Source organism: Homalodisca vitripennis, chromosome 3, assembly GCF_021130785.1.
Source record: "Homalodisca vitripennis isolate AUS2020 chromosome 3, UT_GWSS_2.1, whole genome shotgun sequence".
NCBI classification, from domain to species: domain Eukaryota; kingdom Metazoa; phylum Arthropoda; class Insecta; order Hemiptera; family Cicadellidae; genus Homalodisca; species Homalodisca vitripennis.
Genome location: NC_060209.1, coordinates 2,386,026 through 2,406,940, shown reverse-complemented (window position 1 = coordinate 2,406,940; position 20,915 = coordinate 2,386,026). Strand labels below are relative to the sequence as shown.

The window sequence follows — 20,915 nt, the reverse complement described above, 5'->3', positions numbered from 1 at the left end:
ATAACACGTTTACAAACAATTATTGTATAACAATCGTTACAATGTTACGTATGGCCGAGTACATGTACCAAAGTATTTATTCGATCTAAATAATCATTTACACTGAACAAACTCTCATTACAGTAAATAAACCAACCCACTGCCAGTAGGATTAGTTAGCGCAATGGTATTTTGTCGGACTGATTCCTGGATATACCGTTGTTTTAATTATTCTGCTGCTGGGCCATTGCAGAGACAATTAACCTCATAATTCATGTTAAGCGTAAATATCATAATTTGATTATTATTGTTTTTAAAACCGCTTTAAATTCAACGTCCAATGTCTTAAATTTATTAGGTAGCGAAATATTAATTTATACCTGCGGAAAACACGAGAGGAATAAATTGATACAAATATAATAATTCTGCACAGCATTTTAAAACATTATATGCAATAAGTTTATATTTAACTGGTACTTGTCATAAAGTTCATTCTTACGACAATTATCTCACACGTTAATTATAATAGTTAAACTGTTTGGTAACTAATACAAATTTGATTAATATTTTAATAGTAACATGTACGTTATAATACCGCTAAATACAAATTTACAAATACCAGTAAGTAAGAGCCCTCTAATGTAGTTTAAATCATTCTCGACAGCAACGAAAAAATTCGACTTTGAATTTTAAAAAAGAAAGTCTTTTTATACAATATTTTACTATAAAAATTGTCTGGAAGAGTTTTGGACAGTTTCACATTGAAATTGTCAGGGAAGTATGTTTGTACATGTATGGTAAAACTTTATTGTTTACTATAGAAAGGACTTGTTTTTTTAACACGAAAACCTGCTTCGTTGAATTATTATTCTTTAATAGTATTTTATGAAATTTTAATAATATAATGTAAATACGTATGTTATGCGATGTGTCATGTTAAAGGCTGTTTTGTAGTAGTCGAGTTGGAGTGAAAAAGAGTTAGTTGACAACCATTAAGTGCTGGGTAATCAAATAAATCAGTAAGTCATCTGGCGCTTTTAACCGATCGCGATGGGTGAGACGAGTTCCAGTGTCAACTAATGGACCAATCGCGTAGCTTAGAGGTGATAAAGTATACTTTTCTTGAATTTTTCTCTCCCAACCCCAGGTAAATATTATACCACCTCAAATTTAAAACTTTAAATAAAGGTACAGCTAAATGGTTCTGTGAAATCTATAACCTTCATTAAGCAAATTTTCATATTTGCGTATATATTAAATCAAAATCACCTATTTTAATCTGCCTTAAGAATATTATATTATAACCTGACAATGTAATATCTCAAATGTATATATATCATAATAATATACATACAATTTAAAATTAAAAGTAATAGCCTTATTTAATTTCAATAAACACTAAATCGCAAAAAGTACTTGGTCCGCCGGGACTCGAACCCGGATCTCTCACTTGCCGGGTGAATGTGCTACCATTACACAACAGAGCCCTCACTTTTTAGATTCAATTATATTGTATTTGCCCGTATCTGTCACACATGCGTTTAAATAACCAAACCAACATATGATCGGAAGACACACACACACACACACACACACACACATCATTCATATATATATATATCATTCGTGTGTGTTTGTGTGTGTGTGTGTGTGTGTGTGTGTGTGTGTGTGTGTGTGTGTGTGTGTGTGTGTGTGTGTGTGTGTGTGTGTGTGTGTGTGTGTGTTGACAAAGGAGTATAATCGTAAAGCTCCTGCTGAATTATTGCATACACAGTTCTTGTATTTAATGTCTAGACTGATGCTAAATATAAGTTTATTTCTTAATAATTCAAATGAAAACAATATGGCACGTAAGTCCATATAATGAAATGAAATTAAAATTCGTTTATTTAAACAGGCAAAGTTAGGGCCTCATTGCCCCTTCTTACACTTAACCTGTCTAATTATTAACAAATATTAACCAAATTAATATACACTAATCTACCTTACTAAATACATTAAATTAAACATTAATCTAAACACTAAAAAATTATAAATATGATACTTCTAAATTAAAATATAATTATACAGTCATAACACAAAATAATATTACAACTTCCATTTTTAATAAGAACAAATAACTATAATTAATACCTAATAACAATCTATATATATATAAATGAATGTTTGTGTGTTTGTCCTTTATAGTATCGTAAACTATTTGTCCGATCATTATGAAAATTTGTATGTATATGTAGTTTTCCACGGAGAAGGTTTATATATTATGGCCATTGATCTAACTCACCACCAGGCGGCACTGCAAAAGATACAAGTTTTAAAGCGTCTGCACGTAAAAAACTGCAATTACAAAACAATTACGTATACTAAATAGCCAAACACTATTTGAAGGCGCTAATTTATTATGTATATTTATCTTTAAAATCAATTTCTGATTGAACTTAAAGCTTGAGTGTTAGACCGCTTTGTAATAAAGTACATGTACGTTTACAGCGGTTATAAACATACACTTTTGAGAGATTTTCTTGATCGTGGCAACAAGGCAAACTCTACATCGGAGTTGGAAATATAATTCACTTGAACCAGTAGTGCTTACACGGGCAAAGTTTAAGAAAAGCGTGCGAAGCCGCGGAAAACAGCTAGTAATTTATAAATATATAATAAGAATATTTTTGAAATAAATAATGTATATGCAGTTTTGTTTCACTCACACACCTCGCACACAATGCCAGCACCACACCCACAGACCCCTAGGACGGACCCGCCCCGACAACCGTTCATGGTACAAACGTCTCAGTGCCGCCACAAACCGCCGATCTCTCTCAATGGAAGTGATTTCTGGGGGGAGGGAGTTCCACAGAAGACAACCCATCACTTGAAAAGATCTATCAAATACTACAGTCCTGTTTTGGGGCATTCTTAATGTATGAGAACCAGAGCGAGTGCTTCTTACACTATCATGAGATATAAATTGGAAATAGTTTGAAAATCCAGATTGTAAAATTGAATGAACTAAATTTAGTATTTTGATTGATCGTTGTTCTTTTAATTTCAAAATATTTCCCTGAATATAGTACGGTGTACTGTGTTGGTCTCGTCTCACATCATAAACGTAACGTAAACAGTAGTTTTCAGTCCTTTGCAGCTTCTCACTAAGTGCTACCGTCATGTCATTCATCACAGAGTTGCAGTAATTGAATTGTGGAAGTACTAGTGATTTTGTCAACAGTAGTTTGATCCGTCCAGGTAGAAATATTTGTAAGCGTTTCAGTGAGTGGACAGATGCGAAGACTTTTTTACATATATCCCTCACCGCTTCCGTCCAAGTCAAATTCGAGTTAAATGTCAAACCAAGATTTTTCACAGTTTCGTAGTATGGTAGAGTAGTTCCGTCAATAATTAAGGATTCAATAGTGTTCGGGTGCAGAAAGTTCCGTAAACGTGTGTGGCATATAAGTATTGGTTTGGTTTTTGCATGGTTTAGTGTAAGCCCATGGTTTCCCCACCATAAAACAATAGTTTTAATGTCATCATTGATCCTGTTGATGCAGTCATTAATGGAGTTAACGTCAAAGTGCAAGTATATTTGTAGGTCATCAGCGTACATGTGATACCTGCAGTATTTGAGAACTCTGTGAATGTCATTTACATACAGTACAAAGAGTAGGGGACCCAGGATAGAACCCTGAGCACCCCACAAGTAACACACCCCCAGTCCGAAGTCATGTCAGCAACCTTGACACACTGACTTCTTTCTGACAGATATGATCTCAGCCAATTAAGAACATGATCAGAAAACCCTACTACCCTTAATTTAGCTAACAGTAACTTGTGGTTTACGCTGTCGAAAGCTTTAGAAAAATCAAAGAGAGTAAGAATTGTGCCCTGTCTATGGTCCATGGCAAGTCGTATGTCATCGGTTACCTTTAGCAGTGCAGTTTCAGTACTGTGGTTTGTGCGAAAACCAGATTGGTGGTCACTTAATATGTTATAGTTAGTCAGATATTCAGTAATTTGACATTGCACAATTCTCTCAAGGCCTTTAGATAGTGCAGGTAGAATACTTATCGGCCTGTAATCCGAGCATGACACTGGAGCTGAGATCTTGTTGAGGGGGAGGACAAGGGCAGAATTCCATTGAAAATGGAAAACACAGCTTCTTAATGACGTGTTGAAGATTAAAGTAATAATAGGGAGGACAGCAAAGAGGATATTTTTAATGAGGCGTATTGGAATACCGTCATACCCCACAGCATTGCTGCGGATACGGCGTATAGCCCTCAACACGTCACCCTGTATCACTGGCTTAAAAGTAAACTCAGGATAATTTCGCCTGTGATCAGGTAAGTTATGAAGATAGGTTAAGTAGTCATATATTATGTCATTGAAAGAATTTTTTTTATTTTTGTAGAGCGATTCATGGTGTAAAAGATTACTATTTGTGTAAATATTCTATATCTAGAGAAAGCTTATATACTTGCTAATTATAATTTGATTTTTAAATCTACAGAATCTTTTTTAATTTTGAAGAAATCTGGGTTCGACCTTACCTCCTTCCTATCTCATCGTTTTCAACTCAACAGTGGCGCTAGCCATGCAGTTTTCTTTTCACCGTGCCATAACCTTAACACGTCTTAATTAAATAATCCTGTGCTTAGCGTTTTGTAACTTGTCTTTCCGTTAGTTTAATTCATTCAGTAGGGGGTTAGACCAGATTATTGCATATTGAATTAATGTTATTATTATAACTGTAATATGCAAATTGTTATTTTTAAGTTATTATTTATAACATTCTACAATCAGTTAATCGAAGCTGGAGAGGGAACTAATCTTAGTCCACCCTCTGGACATAATACCGGTTGATTTGGATTATTACCTTCATGACCAGCTAGCAATTGATATAAAATTCATAAATTCGATAATTTTGTGACGCCCTGAACGCTTTAAGTTGTAGCAGAGTATAGACAGCCTTACACTGATTCATCCTGAACATGATTCAGCAGTTGTAACATTCAAATACATACATGATATCGCATGAATATAGTTTTGTGACGCCCTTAACGCTTTAAGTTGTAGTAGAGTATGGACAGCCTTACAATGATTCATCCTGAACATTATTCAGCAATTGTAACATTCAAATACAAACATTATAACGCATAAATATAGTTTTGTGACGCCCTTAACGCTTTAAGTTGTAGTAGAGTATAGACAGCCTTACACTGATTCATCCTGAACATGATTCAGCAGTTGCAACATTCAAATACAAACATGATAACGCATAAATATAGTTTTGTGACGCCCTTAACGCTTTAAGTTGTAGTAGAGTATAGACAGCCTTACACTGATTCATCCTGAACACGATTCAGCAGTTGCAACATTCAAATACGTACATGATAACGCATGAATATAGTTTTGCTACCAAGTTAAAGTGTTCGGTGTGACTAGAAAGAACTGCCTTAATTACTAGAATGTTTAAATTAAAGCTTGTTGATAATATAAAATAAGAACAATTTGCTAATTTAACAGTTATTATTTTTACAATAGCAAGAGCTTGCTGGGTAAATTATAATTGAATTTTATATCTCTTCTATCCCCCAATGGTCTGAATTTTTCATAATTGAACAAAAGCTCTATCTACAGGTGAGATTAAATTTCTAAAATTTAAAATGTACACTTTTTAAAGCTTTCTACAATAGGAAATGCCCATTTAGTATGTATTTATTTTTTTTAAATTAGAAATGAATCAATTATATATTTTACAAACAGTAATACTGATTATTTTTAGCTATTAGTAATATCCTCTTTTTGATAAACAAGTCTACAGATTTATAATTAGCAAGGGTTTAATTTAGTGTATTGGTTTTATATTTTGAAGCTTAATAGTTGCGAATAGTTATTAATTAACTTATAGGCATTGAAATGGCTCTTAAACTCCCGAGCCCAGCAGGAAAATAGGAAGCTGAGTTTCGCTGATTAGCTCCTTCAAATTTACCGCTCGCCACATTAAAGGTACTAAAAATGTTGTTGCAGGTTGTCTTTCGCGTATGTTTGAAAATTTCGAGCCAACATAACTCTTAATTATTATTACGCACGCCTAATAAAAACCTTCGTTTATGGTATTGTTTGGCAGCCCGGAAGTATTTATGGACATAGGCCAGCATGAAAGTGAAGATCCGCAGGTAACAAATCCTAAAATATTCTCGTAGGACTCAACAAAACTCTGTCACACAAGGTATCTTGCTACACAAACAACCTAATCAGTCTCAGCCTTGAGTTGTTTTTACTACTTAATTAATTTGTCGCGTGTTTAAATACTATCACCAGGTACCTACATCAGCTTATCTGGGTGTAAAGAAAACGATGTCTCGCATGAAAAAATATTGGGCTCAAAATCATTCGATATCATTGCAGATAAAGTAAAAACATGTAATTTGTGCCAGAGATCAAAACAAGCACCTAACACTAATATGCTTTCTGTTTCGAAATAGTCGCTAAAGCGTGGGAAAATGTTTTATAGTTTATACAGGTTATTTACCAAGATTCACAAAAGTTAGTCAATATATCTGGATAGTCATTGAAGCGTTTAATAAGCATGCAATTTTTCTACCAGTAAGAAGTGCAAAATAAAACTCAACCGTCGTTAACAAAACATGCTTTCTTTCACTTTGGTGTTTTAAAATTTCTTGCGACATACAATGCCACTCAAGTCAGATCAAGCATTATAGCAGACATGTGTCTGGGCAATAGCATTAAGCGTATTTACACCATCCCTAATTAACCTAATCCACCACGCAGAAAGAACTAACAAGAATTCGATGGCAGCAATTGCTTTTTCCTCCAAAAAAATCACCAACTCCGAGACAAAAAATTCATTTCTTTCAATTTGCTTATAATTCGGCTTCTCACAAAAGTACAAAGACTTCTCCCGCCAGCCTATTCCTCGAACGTGATATATCACATCCATTACAACTTGCTTGGAGTCTCGATCAGTTAACCGAAAACCAAACCCAAAGGACAATCAAGTCTTTATAATAGTGTGAGATCAATTGCACATTGGGGAAGTCAAAATGTTAGTGTGTAGGCCTACTACTTGTCTTCAATATCAATTTAATTAGCAGAGTTTGATATAAATACCTAATAATTTCAACACATGTAAATGATACATAATTACTTACTTGCTTGATGTGCTTAAACTTAAAAAAAAATAATTTTTTCACAGGAAATAGTACAAATTAAATCAGAATGTTATAATAAGTATAAAGCATGATATTAGCGTTTTATATACGATTATTGTTTATTCAGGAAGGTAAGATGCTAAAAGACTTGACTACACTTTTATTTACAAAGTTTTGTTTTAATAAGAGATTTATATTTTCTACTTTCTGCCTTTAGTAGTATTATTACTTGGTTATAGGGTTACTATGCGGAAATTTAGATTAAAACTTTGAGTAGCTCTCCGGAACAATTTCAAAACTAATTCCCTTTACCGTAATAACTTAACACATATTCCAAAGTATGTATTTACTTCTAAAATGTTAAAGGAGGTAAAAATATATTTAAAATAATAATATTAATAATGGTATTAACTGTGTAAAATTTTATAAATATACATAAAATTTGTTGGCGTAATGGAATCAGTTATTAAAAATAAGCTTTTAATCAATTTATCAATATTATACATAAATTATCAATAATGAAATGTACTGCAGTTGTAATTTAATATGTATAGAAAAAATTTATCACTTTAGCTAAAATTTGGACTTCGATACCTTAAATAGAAGTGGGCGTCGAAATTAATGCAAGTAATCCCTTAATTGAATTACAACGAAAACCTTGTTATTTTGAGAGTCTTTCCGCTTGCAAACCAAGAAAAGCCAACAGAAAACGTCTCCACTCTCGGTAAAATCAAATCAGCCAGACAACCGACAATAGATTTGAGTTTCAGGTAAGAATAGAATGCTCAAGAATATACCTTGTTATTTTGAGTCTTGCCGCTTGCAAACCAAGAAAAGCCAACAGAAAACATCTCCACTCTCGGTAAAATCAAATCAGCCAGACAACCGACAATAGATTTGAGTTTCAGGTAAGAATAGAATGCTCAAGAATATACCTTGATGGAAATGTCTTGAATATTCTCGATGGAATCCTTCACTTTATATGTATTGATAAATCTACTGGATATTATTGTAAGTTTTGTAATATACTAAAATATCGTAAGTAAACTGCTATTGTAGTTGTTCAGTTGGAATTTTAATATGAAATTACTGATAATAAAAACACTCAATTTTGTGAAACTTATCATTTATAAGATTTGTCAGCAATTATTACGCAATTGAACTAATTTGTAATTTTATATGTTTTTGTACATTTAAAAGTCACATTTCATTATTAAGTATATTGTGCTGTGTAAATTAATATATAGATCGTAAATAATACGAACAACATTCCTTCCATGATTAAAAAGTTGAACTTGTCGCAAAAATAGAAAGCACTAGTTTCTATCCTTTCACCGTTTCACCGTCTTAAAAAATCTGTAAAAGAAATGTCAAACATATTTTGATTATATCCAGATTTTAGTATACGTATACTCGTATAAATCTTTTACGAACTATCATTAATTTATTACCTAATGAAATAAACATATTAACTTTAAGATGTGTTAGCGCTGTTAAGTTAAAATTATTTTTTTTATAAATGAAAAAACAAACAAAAAATCATTCCATTGCAATGCAGAATTCATTGAAAGGAAGCATACATTATGTTCTAAAATACAGTAAACTAAATATAATTAAGGCAATGACATTTATTTTTTATTATTTGTATACGTTCACTCGGGATATAATTAGCATATCAATAAGAGAAATAAGAGAAATGTTTAGAAAAGTAAAAAAGTCGCAGTACATTTCGGTAAATAAATTGTTTAAAATATATAATTTTAATCGTTCCAGCACTAAATTTCGTTCCAGCACTAAATTAAAACATGACTTACATTTCGTTTTATTAAGAAACATTTTCCTTTATTACATGAAACATATTAACACGATTACTGTAGGTACTTCTCATTTATAAAACATAAAAGTGTAGACATTGTAGTAACGATTTACTGGTTATATCCAGTCAAGACACCAGCAACGTTGTGAAACATAAGAATGAACGCATTGCAGTGGCGCTGCACCTAGTTACATCCGGTTACATCCAGTCTAGTTAACACAACAGACACTTTATGGAACATAAGAGTGAACGCATTGTAGTCACGCTGTACCTAGTTACATCCGGTTACATCCAGTCTATTTAACACACAACAGCCATTTTATGGATCATAAATGTGAACGCATTGTAGTCACGCTGTACCTAGTTACATTTGGTTATATCCAGTATAGTTAACACAACAGCCATTTTATGGAACATAAGAGTGAACGCATTGTAGTCACGCTGTACCTAGTTACATCCGGTTACATCCAGTCTATTTAACACAACAGCCATTTTATGGATCATAAATGTGAACGCATTGTAGTCACGCTGTACCTAGTTACATTTGGTTATATCCAGTATAGTTAACACAACAGCCATTTTATGGAACATAAATGTCAACGCATTGTAGTCACGCTGTACCTAGTTACATTTGGTTATATCCAGTATAGTTAACACAACAGCCATTTTATGGAACATAAATGTCAACGCATTGTAGTCACGCTGTACCTAGTTACATTTGGTTATATCCAGTATAGTTAACACAACAGCCATTTTATAGAACATAAATGTCAACGCATTGTAGTCACGCTGTACCTAGTTACATTTGGTTATATCCAGTATAGTTAACACAACAGCCATTTTATGGAACATAAATGTGAAACGCATTGTGTCACGCTGTACCTAGTTACATCTAGTTATATCCAGTATAGTTAACACAACAGCCATTTTATGGACCATAAATGTGAACGCATTATAGTCACGCTGTACCTAGTTACATTTGGTTATATCCAGTCTAGTTAACACAACAGCCATTTTATGGAACATAAAAGTGAACGCATTACAATCACGCTGTACCTGGTTACATCCGGTTATATCTAGTCTAGTTAAGACAACAACAACTTTGTTGAATATAACAATGTACGCATTGCAGTGCCGTTGGTTCTAGTTGCATCCGGTTATACCCAGTCTTTTTAACTCATCAGCTACTCTCTGGACGATAAGAGTGTACGCATTGCTGTCTCGCTGTACCTAGTTACATCTGGTTATATCCAGTATAGTTATTACAACAGTTATTTTATAGAACATAAAAGTGAACGCATTGCAGTCCTGATGGATCTAGTTACACCCGGTTATATCCAGTCTAGTAACAACAACGGCTGCTTTCTTGACCATAAGAGTACACGCTCTGCAGTCTCGCTGTACATAGTTACATCCGGTTAAATCCAATCTAGTTAACTTAACGGCTACTTTCTTGACCAGAAGAGTACACGCTCTGCAGTCTCGCTGTACACAGTTACATCCGGTTAAATCCAATCTAGTTAACTTAACGGCTACTTTCTTGACCAGAAGAGTACACGCTCTGCAGTCTCGCTGTACATAGTTACATCCGGTTAAATCCAATCTAGTTAACTTAACGGCTACTTTCTTGACCATAAGAGTACACGCCTTGCAGTCTTGCTGGACCTGGATACATCCGGTTAAATCCAATCTAGTTAACTTAACGGCTACTTTCTTGACCATAAGAGTACACGCCTTGCAGTCTTGCTGGACCTGGATACATCTGGTTAAATCCTTTCTAGTTAACACAACAGCTATCTCAGGAGCATAAAAGTGAACGCATTGCAGTCCTGCTGGATCTAGTTACATCCGGTTATATCCAGTCTAGTTAACACAACGGCTGCTTTCTTGACCATAAGAGTACACGCTCTGCAGTCTCGCTGTACATAGTTACATCCGGTTAAATCCAATCTAGTTAACTTAACGGCTACTTTCTTGACCATAAGAGTACACGCCTTGCAGTCTTGCTGGACCTGGATACATCTGGTTAAATCCTTTCTAGTTAACACAACAGCTATCTCAGGAGCATAAGAGTGTACGCATTGCAGTCCTGCTAGACATAGTTATATCCGGTTATATCCAGTCAAGTTAACACAACAGCTACTTTATGTCCAATTGTTATTGTGGTTTCATGGTACTCATACCATAGTAATGGTATTACATACTATAGTTTTTAGGATAAAACATGTTTTTCCTACATCACAATCTTATGGTGCAAAGTTAAGTTCATGTTATCGTATTATCGGAATGTATTAATGATACTGCAATTTGTCGCATGTAAGTTTATAAAAAATCTTTATCTCAATATTATGTAATACACTAAAATTGTTTAATAAGTTACGCCCAATTTACTATGCATTCATTATAAAGCTGAATATTGCAGGAGTATTGTATTGATTAGGTGAGTAATGTATTATTGTAGAATATAGGTTTTATGGATAAATCGTAAACTTATTGATGCTCATAATGCAATATCCAAAACAACACGCACCATTATTAATATACATTTTTTCTTCGTATGAAGAATAAATAACCTGGGAAATAAATAACTCGTAAAAAATGTATTATTATATGCACAATTTATATTACTTCTACGAACAGAAATATAAGTGTGACAATTTTGTTTGAATTACTGTAAGTATGTCAATTTATTGAAAGTTTAAACCTGTCCTTGGTGCAATATTTAACAATTACCTTAACGTTGCTCTGCACAACGTATGGAAATGAAGAACGTATTTGTAGCTCTTAATCAATGACTATTAACTTTTATGAGCTACGAATATAAATGGTTCCCAATAAAAAAAGCCTCTCTTTTAACGTTATATTTTCAATCTTTCACTGGAACAAAAATCTCGTGATGCATTAGAGCGATCTTATTTGAATAATAGGAGCAGATCTATTAGCAAGTGTGGTCACGGAAATGGAATACCACTATACTGATGTGCAGTATACAATACCGGTTTGGTCAACTTAATAAAATAGCTACTGTAAGGTTTAAAAAGCTCAAGCAGCCTCTCAGATCATTGAGTAGAATAATAATATTGATTAGTCACTGCAAACGCTACTAGGAGAAGACAATTTTACTTAGTGTTAAATAGAAGCTGGAGGCGAAATAGGAAGAGCGTAGGGAATATCTACGAGTGTGCAATCCTGTGTGATTCGGTCGTCGGGTTTGAGAAAAATTTAAAGACTATATTAACTAAACAGGGAAGTAAAATTTTACAAATAATAATGTATTGCAAAATATGATGATTGGTGCTAATATCAAGAACGGCTGGACCATAACGGATAAAATTTTTTGTTCAATAATTATTTAAATCCGAGGATGGTTTATATGATGACAAAATTGGAAAATTTACTCAGAATATCTTGGATACCTGAATATGTTGTAATATTTATTTTCACTAATCCAAACTGAAACTAAACAGCTGTAGATACTATCAGCTAAATGTTGACAAATTGACGTAAATATATATTTTTATTTAAATTATAAAATCTTTAAGTATACAGAGCTTTACAGACTTTATTTGACGTACTGTGTATATTACATGATGTTGTAAACAGCTGTAGATACTATCAGCTAAACGTTGACAAATTGACGTAAATATATATTTTTATTTAAATTATAAAATCTTTAAGTATACAGAGCTTTACAGACTTTATTTGACGTACTGTGTATATTACATGTTGTTGTAAACAGCTGTAGATACTATCAGCTAAACGTTGACAAATTGACGTAAATATATATTTTTATTTAAATTATAAAATCTTTAAGTATACAGAGCTTTACAGACTTTATTTGACGTACTGTGTATATTAGATGTTGTTGTAAACAGCTGTAGATACTGTCAGCTAAACGTTGACAAATTGACGTAAATATATATTTTTATTTAAATTATAAAATCTTTAAGTATACAGAGCTTTACAGACTTTATTTGACGTACTGTGTATATTACATGTTGTTGTAAACAGCTGTAGATACTATCAGCTAAATGTTGACAAATTGACGTAAATATATATTTTTATTTAACTTATAAAATCTTTAAGTATACAGAGCTTTACAGACTTTATTTGACGTACTGTGTATATTACATGTTGTTGTAAACAGCTGTAGATACTATCAGCTAAACGTTGACAAAATGACGTAAATATATATTTTTATTTAAATTATAAAATCTTTAAGTATACAGAGCTTTACAGACTTTATTTGACGTACTGTGTATATTACATGTTGTTGTAAACAGCTGTAGATACTATCAGCTAAATGTTGACAAATTGACGTAAATATATATTTTTATTTAAATTATAAAATCTTTAAGTATACAGAGCTTTACAGACTTTATTTGACGTACTGTGTATATTACATGTTGTTGTAAACAGCTGTAGATACTATCAGCTAAACGTTGACAAATTGACGTAAATATATATTTTTATTTAAATTATAAAATCTTTAAGTATACAGAGCTTTACAGACTTTATTTGACGTACTGTGTATATTACATGTTGTTGTAAACAGCTGTAGATACTATCAGCTAAATGTTGACAAATTGACGTAAATATATATTTTTATTTAAATTATAAAATCTTTAAGTATACAGAGCTTTACAGACTTTATTTGACGTACTGTGTATATTACATGTTGTTGTAAACAGCTGTAGATACTATCAGCTAAACGTTGACAAATTGACGTAAATATATATTTTTATTTAAATTATAAAATCTTTAAGTATACAGAGCTTTATTTGACGTACTGTGTATATTACATGTTGTTGTAAACAGCTGTAGATACTATCAGCTAAACGTTGACAAATTGACGTAGTATACAGAGCTTTACAGACTTTATTTGACGTACTGTGTATATTACATGTTGTTGTAAACAGCTGTAGATACTATCAGCTAAACGTTGACAAATTGACGTAAATATATATTTTTATTTAAATTATAAAATCTTTAAGTATACAGAGCTTTACAGACTTTATTTGACGTACTGTGTATATTACATGTTGTTGTAAACAGCTGTAGATACTATCAGCTAAACGTTGACAAATTGACGTAAATATATATTTTTATTTAAATTATAAAATCTTTAAGTATACAGAGCTTTACAGACTTTATTTGACGTACTGTGTATATTACATGTTGTTGTAAACAGCTGTAGATACTATCAGCTAAACGTTGACAAATTGACGTAAATATATATTTTTATTTAAATTATAAAATCTTTAAGTATACAGAGCTTTACAGACTTTATTTGACGTACTGTGTATATTACATGTTGTTGTAAACAGCTGTAGATACTATCAGCTAAACGTTGACAAATTGACGTAAATATATATTTTTATTTAAATTATAAAATCTTTAAGTATACAGAGCTTTACAGACTTTATTTGACGTACTGTGTATATTACATGTTGTTGTAAACAGCTGTAGATACTATCAGCTAAACGTTGACAAATTGACGTAAATATATATTTTTATTTAAATTATAAAATCTTTAAGTATACAGAGCTTTACAGACTTTATTTGACGTACTGTGTATATTACATGTTGTTGTAAACAGCTGTAGATACTATCAGCTAAACGTTGACAAATTGACGTAAATATATATTTTTATTTAAATTATAAAATCTTTAAGTATACAGAGCTTTACAGACTTTATTTGACGTACTGTGTATATTACATGTTGTTGTAAACAGCTGTAGATACTATCAGCTAAACGTTGACAAATTGACGTAAATATATATTTTTATTTAAATTATAAAATCTTTAAGTATACAGAGCTTTACAGACTTTATTTGACGTACTGTGTATATTACATGTTGTTGTAAACAGCTGTAGATACTATCAGCTAAACGTTGACAAATTGACGTAAATATATATTTTTATTTAAATTATAAAATCTTTAAGTATACAGAGCTTTACAGACTTTATTTGACGTACTGTGTATATTACATGTTGTTGTAAACAGCTGTAGATACTATCAGCTAAACGTTGACAAATTGACGTAAATATATATTTTTATTTAAATTATAAAATCTTTAAGTATACAGAGCTTTACAGACTTTATTTGACGTACTGTGTATATTACATGTTGTTGTAAACAGCTGTAGATACTATCAGCTAAACGTTGACAAATTGACGTAAATATATATTTTTATTTAAATTATAAAATCTTTAAGTATACAGAGCTTTACAGACTTTATTTGACGTACTGTGTATATTACATGTTGTTGTAAACAGCTGTAGATACTATCAGCTAAACGTTGACAAATTGACGTAAATATATATTTTTATTTAAATTATAAAATCTTTAAGTATACAGAGCTTTACAGACTTTATTTGACGTACTGTGTATATTACATGTTGTTGTAAACAGCTGTAGATACTATCAGCTAAACGTTGACAAATTGACGTAAATATATATTTTTATTTAAATTATAAAATCTTTAAGTATACAGAGCTTTACAGACTTTATTTGACGTACTGTGTATATTACATGTTGTTGTAAACAGCTGTAGATACTATCAGCTAAACGTTGACAAATTGACGTAAATATATATTTTTATTTAAATTATAAAATCTTTAAGTATACAGAGCTTTACAGACTTTATTTGACGTACTGTGTATATTACATGTTGTTGTAAACAGCTGTAGATACTATCAGCTAAACGTTGACAAATTGACGTAAATATATATTTTTATTTAAATTATAAAATCTTTAAGTATACAGAGCTTTACAGACTTTATTTGACGTACTGTGTATATTACATGTTGTTGTAAACAGCTGTAGATACTATCAGCTAAACGTTGACAAATTGACGTAAATATATATTTTTATTTAAATTATAAAATCTTTAAGTATACAGAGCTTTACAGACTTTATTTGACGTACTGTGTATATTACATGTTGTTGTAAACAGCTGTAGATACTATCAGCTAAACGTTGACAAATTGACGTAAATATATATTTTTATTTAAATTATAAAATCTTTAAGTATACAGAGCTTTACAGACTTTATTTGACGTACTGTGTATATTACATGTTGTTGTAAACAGCTGTAGATACTATCAGCTAAACGTTGACAAATTGACGTAAATATATATTTTTATTTAAATTATAAAATCTTTAAGTATACAGAGCTTTACAGACTTTATTTGACGTACTGTGTATATTACATGTTGTTGTAAACAGCTGTAGATACTATCAGCTAAACGTTGACAAATTGACGTAAATATATATTTTTATTTAAATTATAAAATCTTTAAGTATACAGAGCTTTACAGACTTTATTTGACGTACTGTGTATATTGCATGTTGTTGTAAACAGCTGTAGATACTATCAGCTAAACGTTGACAAATTGACGTAAATATATATTTTTATTTAAATTATAAAATCTTTAAGTATACAGAGCTTTACAGACTTTATTTGACGTACTGTGTATATTACATGTTGTTGTAAACAGCTGTAGATACTATCAGCTAAACGTTGACAAATTGACGTAAATATATATTTTTATTTAAATTATAAAATCTTTAAGTATACAGAGCTTTACAGACTTTATTTGACGTACTGTGTATATTACATGTTGTTGTAAACAGCTGTAGATACTATCAGCTAAACGTTGACAAATTGACGTAAATATATATTTTTATTTAAATTATAAAATCTTTAAGTATACAGAGCTTTACAGACTTTATTTGACGTACTGTGTATATTGCATGTTGTTGTAAACAGCTTTAGATACTATCAGCTAAACGTTGACAAATTGACGTAAATATATATTTTTATTTAAATTATAAAATCTTTAAGTATACAGAGCTTTACAGACTTTATTTGACGTACTATGTATATTGCATGTTGTTGTTGTCTGTGAGAAAGAGAATATGCTGTGCCAATCTATTATTTGTTGTTGGGCATTATACCGGATGTCCCACAAAGAGGTTTAAAAGTTTGATTTGATATTACTTACCCATTATTGCACCGAGCATTTTCAAACTCTAAACAATTAATAAAGTAAGTTTTAAACATATAATTTAAAAAATAAATCTCCCTAACAATTGTAGAATCAATATCGTATATTGAACATTTTACTATTTGCTTCCCATAAAAAATATTTTCTTCAATTACCTCATTTGATTAATGCATTGCAGTTTTAAAGAACAGCTGTTTGATTGAAAAATATTGCTTGTGCTTTGAAAACCTAGCTGAATTCCCTCTATTACATTTTTATGATACTCAAGTACTTACAAAAGAACTCTATGAGGAATGAGAAGTACTAGTATGCGCATCAGTGCTCCGCTCTCCAGGTAAACCGAATTCACGAAGGAAGATTGAACTTGAGACTGGTGTTCCAAAGTCTTCAATACAGAGAATAATAAAGAATCACAAAATTATATTTTACAAAAGTCACCTAGTCCATAATTTTGATGAAGATGATTAGGATCTATCCTACAGGAGAATTGAATTTTGTTTAGCTATTATTGAGTTTCATGAGCTAGATCCTAATTTGCATACTCAACAGTTTTTTTTTCAGACGAGTCCTCTTTCTACCGTAGTGGTGCTGAAAATAGGTATAATTGTAATTAATAAAACCTCTGTAATCCACACATTCTTCAACAGACTCTACTCAAATCACAAGGAATTGACAGTTGTAATGGGGTGCTATCTTACGACATTTCAGACAATACAATGACTGGGAATAGGTATGAACAGGTTTTAAATGAACACGTCTTCCCTCATTTTACAGTTCCAGAAATAGATCAAGCAATCTTCCACGAAGATAATGCTACTCCTCATTTCGCAACTCCTGTCAAGTGATCACTAAATGGCAACCTTCAAGGCCTTTGAATTGGTCGTGATAGTAATTTTATAGATTGGCCACCCACCCCGATCCCCAGGTTTAACTGTGTGTGATTTCTTTCTATGGAGTTACTTAAACGAGCAAGTTTATACTCGTAGCTTCAATAATGATGATGAATTAAAACAATCTATTGAAGAGGATCTTCTCCGGAAACCACGTAATTTCTTTGAAAGAGCTTACGATTCAATTTATAAGCTCTGTTATCAGTGTGCCGCTATGGATGGATAGTTGAGATAATTTTTTTTAATAACTGTGGACTGTAATTGTATGTTTTTAATAATTTATGTTCTGGTTTTCTGATTGAAATTCTTTATTTCTGTAGAATGTGGCAATAAATAATTTTACAAAACCAAAAATACTGTTTTTTTACTCTTTTTAAAGTATAATTTTTCAAAAATCCACAATTTTGTCTGAAGAGTAACTAGAGAGCTGAAATTTTCACATAAAATTTTAAAACTGATTTAATGAATTGTGTAGAGTTTGAAAATGTTGGGCGCATAAATGGGAAAGTAAAAAATCTAACTTTTAAACCTCTTCGTGGGATACCCGGTATATGAATAGGTGAATACATACGTACGTATTACAAATATAAAACATTTATGAGTGGTCACGTGATCTGAGCTTGAATTTAGATATTATCTAGTGAAATATTTTCCCTATTTCGCCACAAGTGAAGCGAAGGCGTACCCGCAGCGCACACTGATGGCCATGAGCATTTTCGTTCAGTAATTTCCGCCATCAGGTCACGTTCCAGATCGTCAAACTTTTTCGATGTCTGTACCAAAAATTCCTCAAGATTTCAAATCACATGAGCACTCGTAAAGATTATCTTCAACTTTATTATTACTAGAATAATATTTATAATAACCTAATCTAAAACTAAAAATATAGCCTAATTAAAAATTGTAGACAGGGACATAGTGGCTTCCTTTTCGCCGACATCGCTTCGTTTTGTGAGGCAGAAAACATACCCAGAAGACAAAGAGTCTAACCACACCCTTTTTGAATATTACACTGTTAAGATCCTATTTCAGAAAGGAATAACCTTACTAATACTTTCTTACTATGTAACATGTTCAGCAACTGCAATCATCTAATAAAGGGATACACACTTTTTATGGTACTTTTAGTTAAGTAGTAAAACAGAGCGCTGTAAAAATAACTTTTTGCTTTACAAACATAGTGTCACTTTCCTGGTAAATAAATAATTTCTATAATTGAGACTGCATTACTATCATAGTTCCTTCTGTAATAAATCAGAATGTTATTTGAAAGTTAGCAGTAAAATCATTAATAAGTGATCGTAACAAATTGCTTGAATCTAAATCTTATTTTTTCTTATTAAAATACACTAATTTTCATTATATTTCATTCTAGTGTTTACGAGAACATCAGTTTTTACGAGAATACCCATTCCGCTTATGTAGATTAATAATTCCAGTAATTCCACACATATTAGCCAAGAGCCGTTTCCGTGGGCTTTCAAAGTCCCCATAATATAACCTAGGTATTATTGCAGCGAGCTTATCATTAAATTTGCATTTTGGAACTATTTACATTATAGCCTACTTTGACCATCGGAGGGCAGGAGAGTTTTCAAATGATTCGATATAAGATACTATTAATGTCTACCACGGTTAATTTAACGACTGAAGATTTTTGTTCTTAAAAGATAATTTGTTTTATTCCATCTGTGTAGAATTTTACAGGATTTCATTATTTATTCATGAAATTTAAAATATAATTCGAATATTAGCACTTGGAAGAAGGAATTCTCTGAAATTACCGACACCGTGTAATGTATTATTCATAAAATTAGGATGAATCCTCACATAAATATCATAATATTTTAATATGAGTTTTATTTACAGTGCAGTAACTAGAAATTTAGAATCAATAAAATATATGTATGATCTTTTTAACTGTATGTTACGGTCCAATTGTACTCAATATGATTTTTTTAATACGATTGGAATGAAAATGTATTACTGACGTCTTGTTATCACTTTTATATAATCTATCACTGCAATTTATTTTAATAAAATATACATATAAATGGTAATTTTACAATAATGATGACTATTTTTAAATGGAATATTTGCTGTTAATGAAATATTTGTTTACTAAGAATTTATGGATTTATGTAAAGCTATTTAATTTACATTTTAGTTTTGGATTTAATTATATATATATTAAGAATGTTTGAATCAATTGTGTAATACATTTTATTTGCTAATTGAAAGACAAAGATATTTGTACTACATTTCCCAATCAATTATTCCTATTACTATATTTTAATGTTAATGTTTACAACAATTCACTAATGGTTGAGTAGTTATTGAACTGTTGGTTTAATTTTATCATGTAAACAAATGAAAGGTATTGATATTTACGATATAATCCATAAATACAGTTCAACAAATAGCTGCAACTGTCTAGAAATGTTCCTGTTCTGTACCGTATTACATATGAAAGATTAATATATTTGACATTCTGCATGCATCTTTGGAATCTGGAGAGCTATTTATAAATCTTAAGAAATATTTCTATTTGCACAATGTATTATTCGTTATTAAATTATAAAATACGTAAGTAGTGCTGGCACAGTAGAAAATGAGAAAATATTATTTAAAACAAATAAAGTACATCAATTGGTCTCCACATGTTGCCGGAGTATATAACTTTAATGCCACTCTATAAATGTCTTCACAAGTTATTGTCTGTTTATTGTGACAACATCTGTGGTATACAGATCATCAGCCCCGCATTAGTTTTCAAAACGAGAGAATTCAAAAAACTAAAAGTTCAAAGCTAAACTCTTAACTCACCCACATACGAGTACACTTTCACGATACAGTATCACACTCAATCTAGTTATATTCATCTGTGACAACAACTCTGGAACCTCTACCGAGTTAAATGCAACATACGCTATTCATTATCCATTAGATTACGAAGTCTTTGTCAATAAAGCGTCTTTATAACTTAGGATATATGTCGTGTATTATTGTCCTGCAGACTATCATTACACGATTCTCAATCTATTA

At 31.3% G+C, this 20,915-nt stretch overlaps 1 protein-coding gene across 2 annotated transcripts in view; it reads right to left on the bottom strand.

The window, feature by feature from the left end:
* Positions 1-20,915, bottom strand: part of LOC124356532 (leucine-rich repeat-containing protein 24) — a 341,675-nt gene that overhangs the window by 95,662 nt on the left and 225,098 nt on the right. The window lies entirely within an intron of this gene.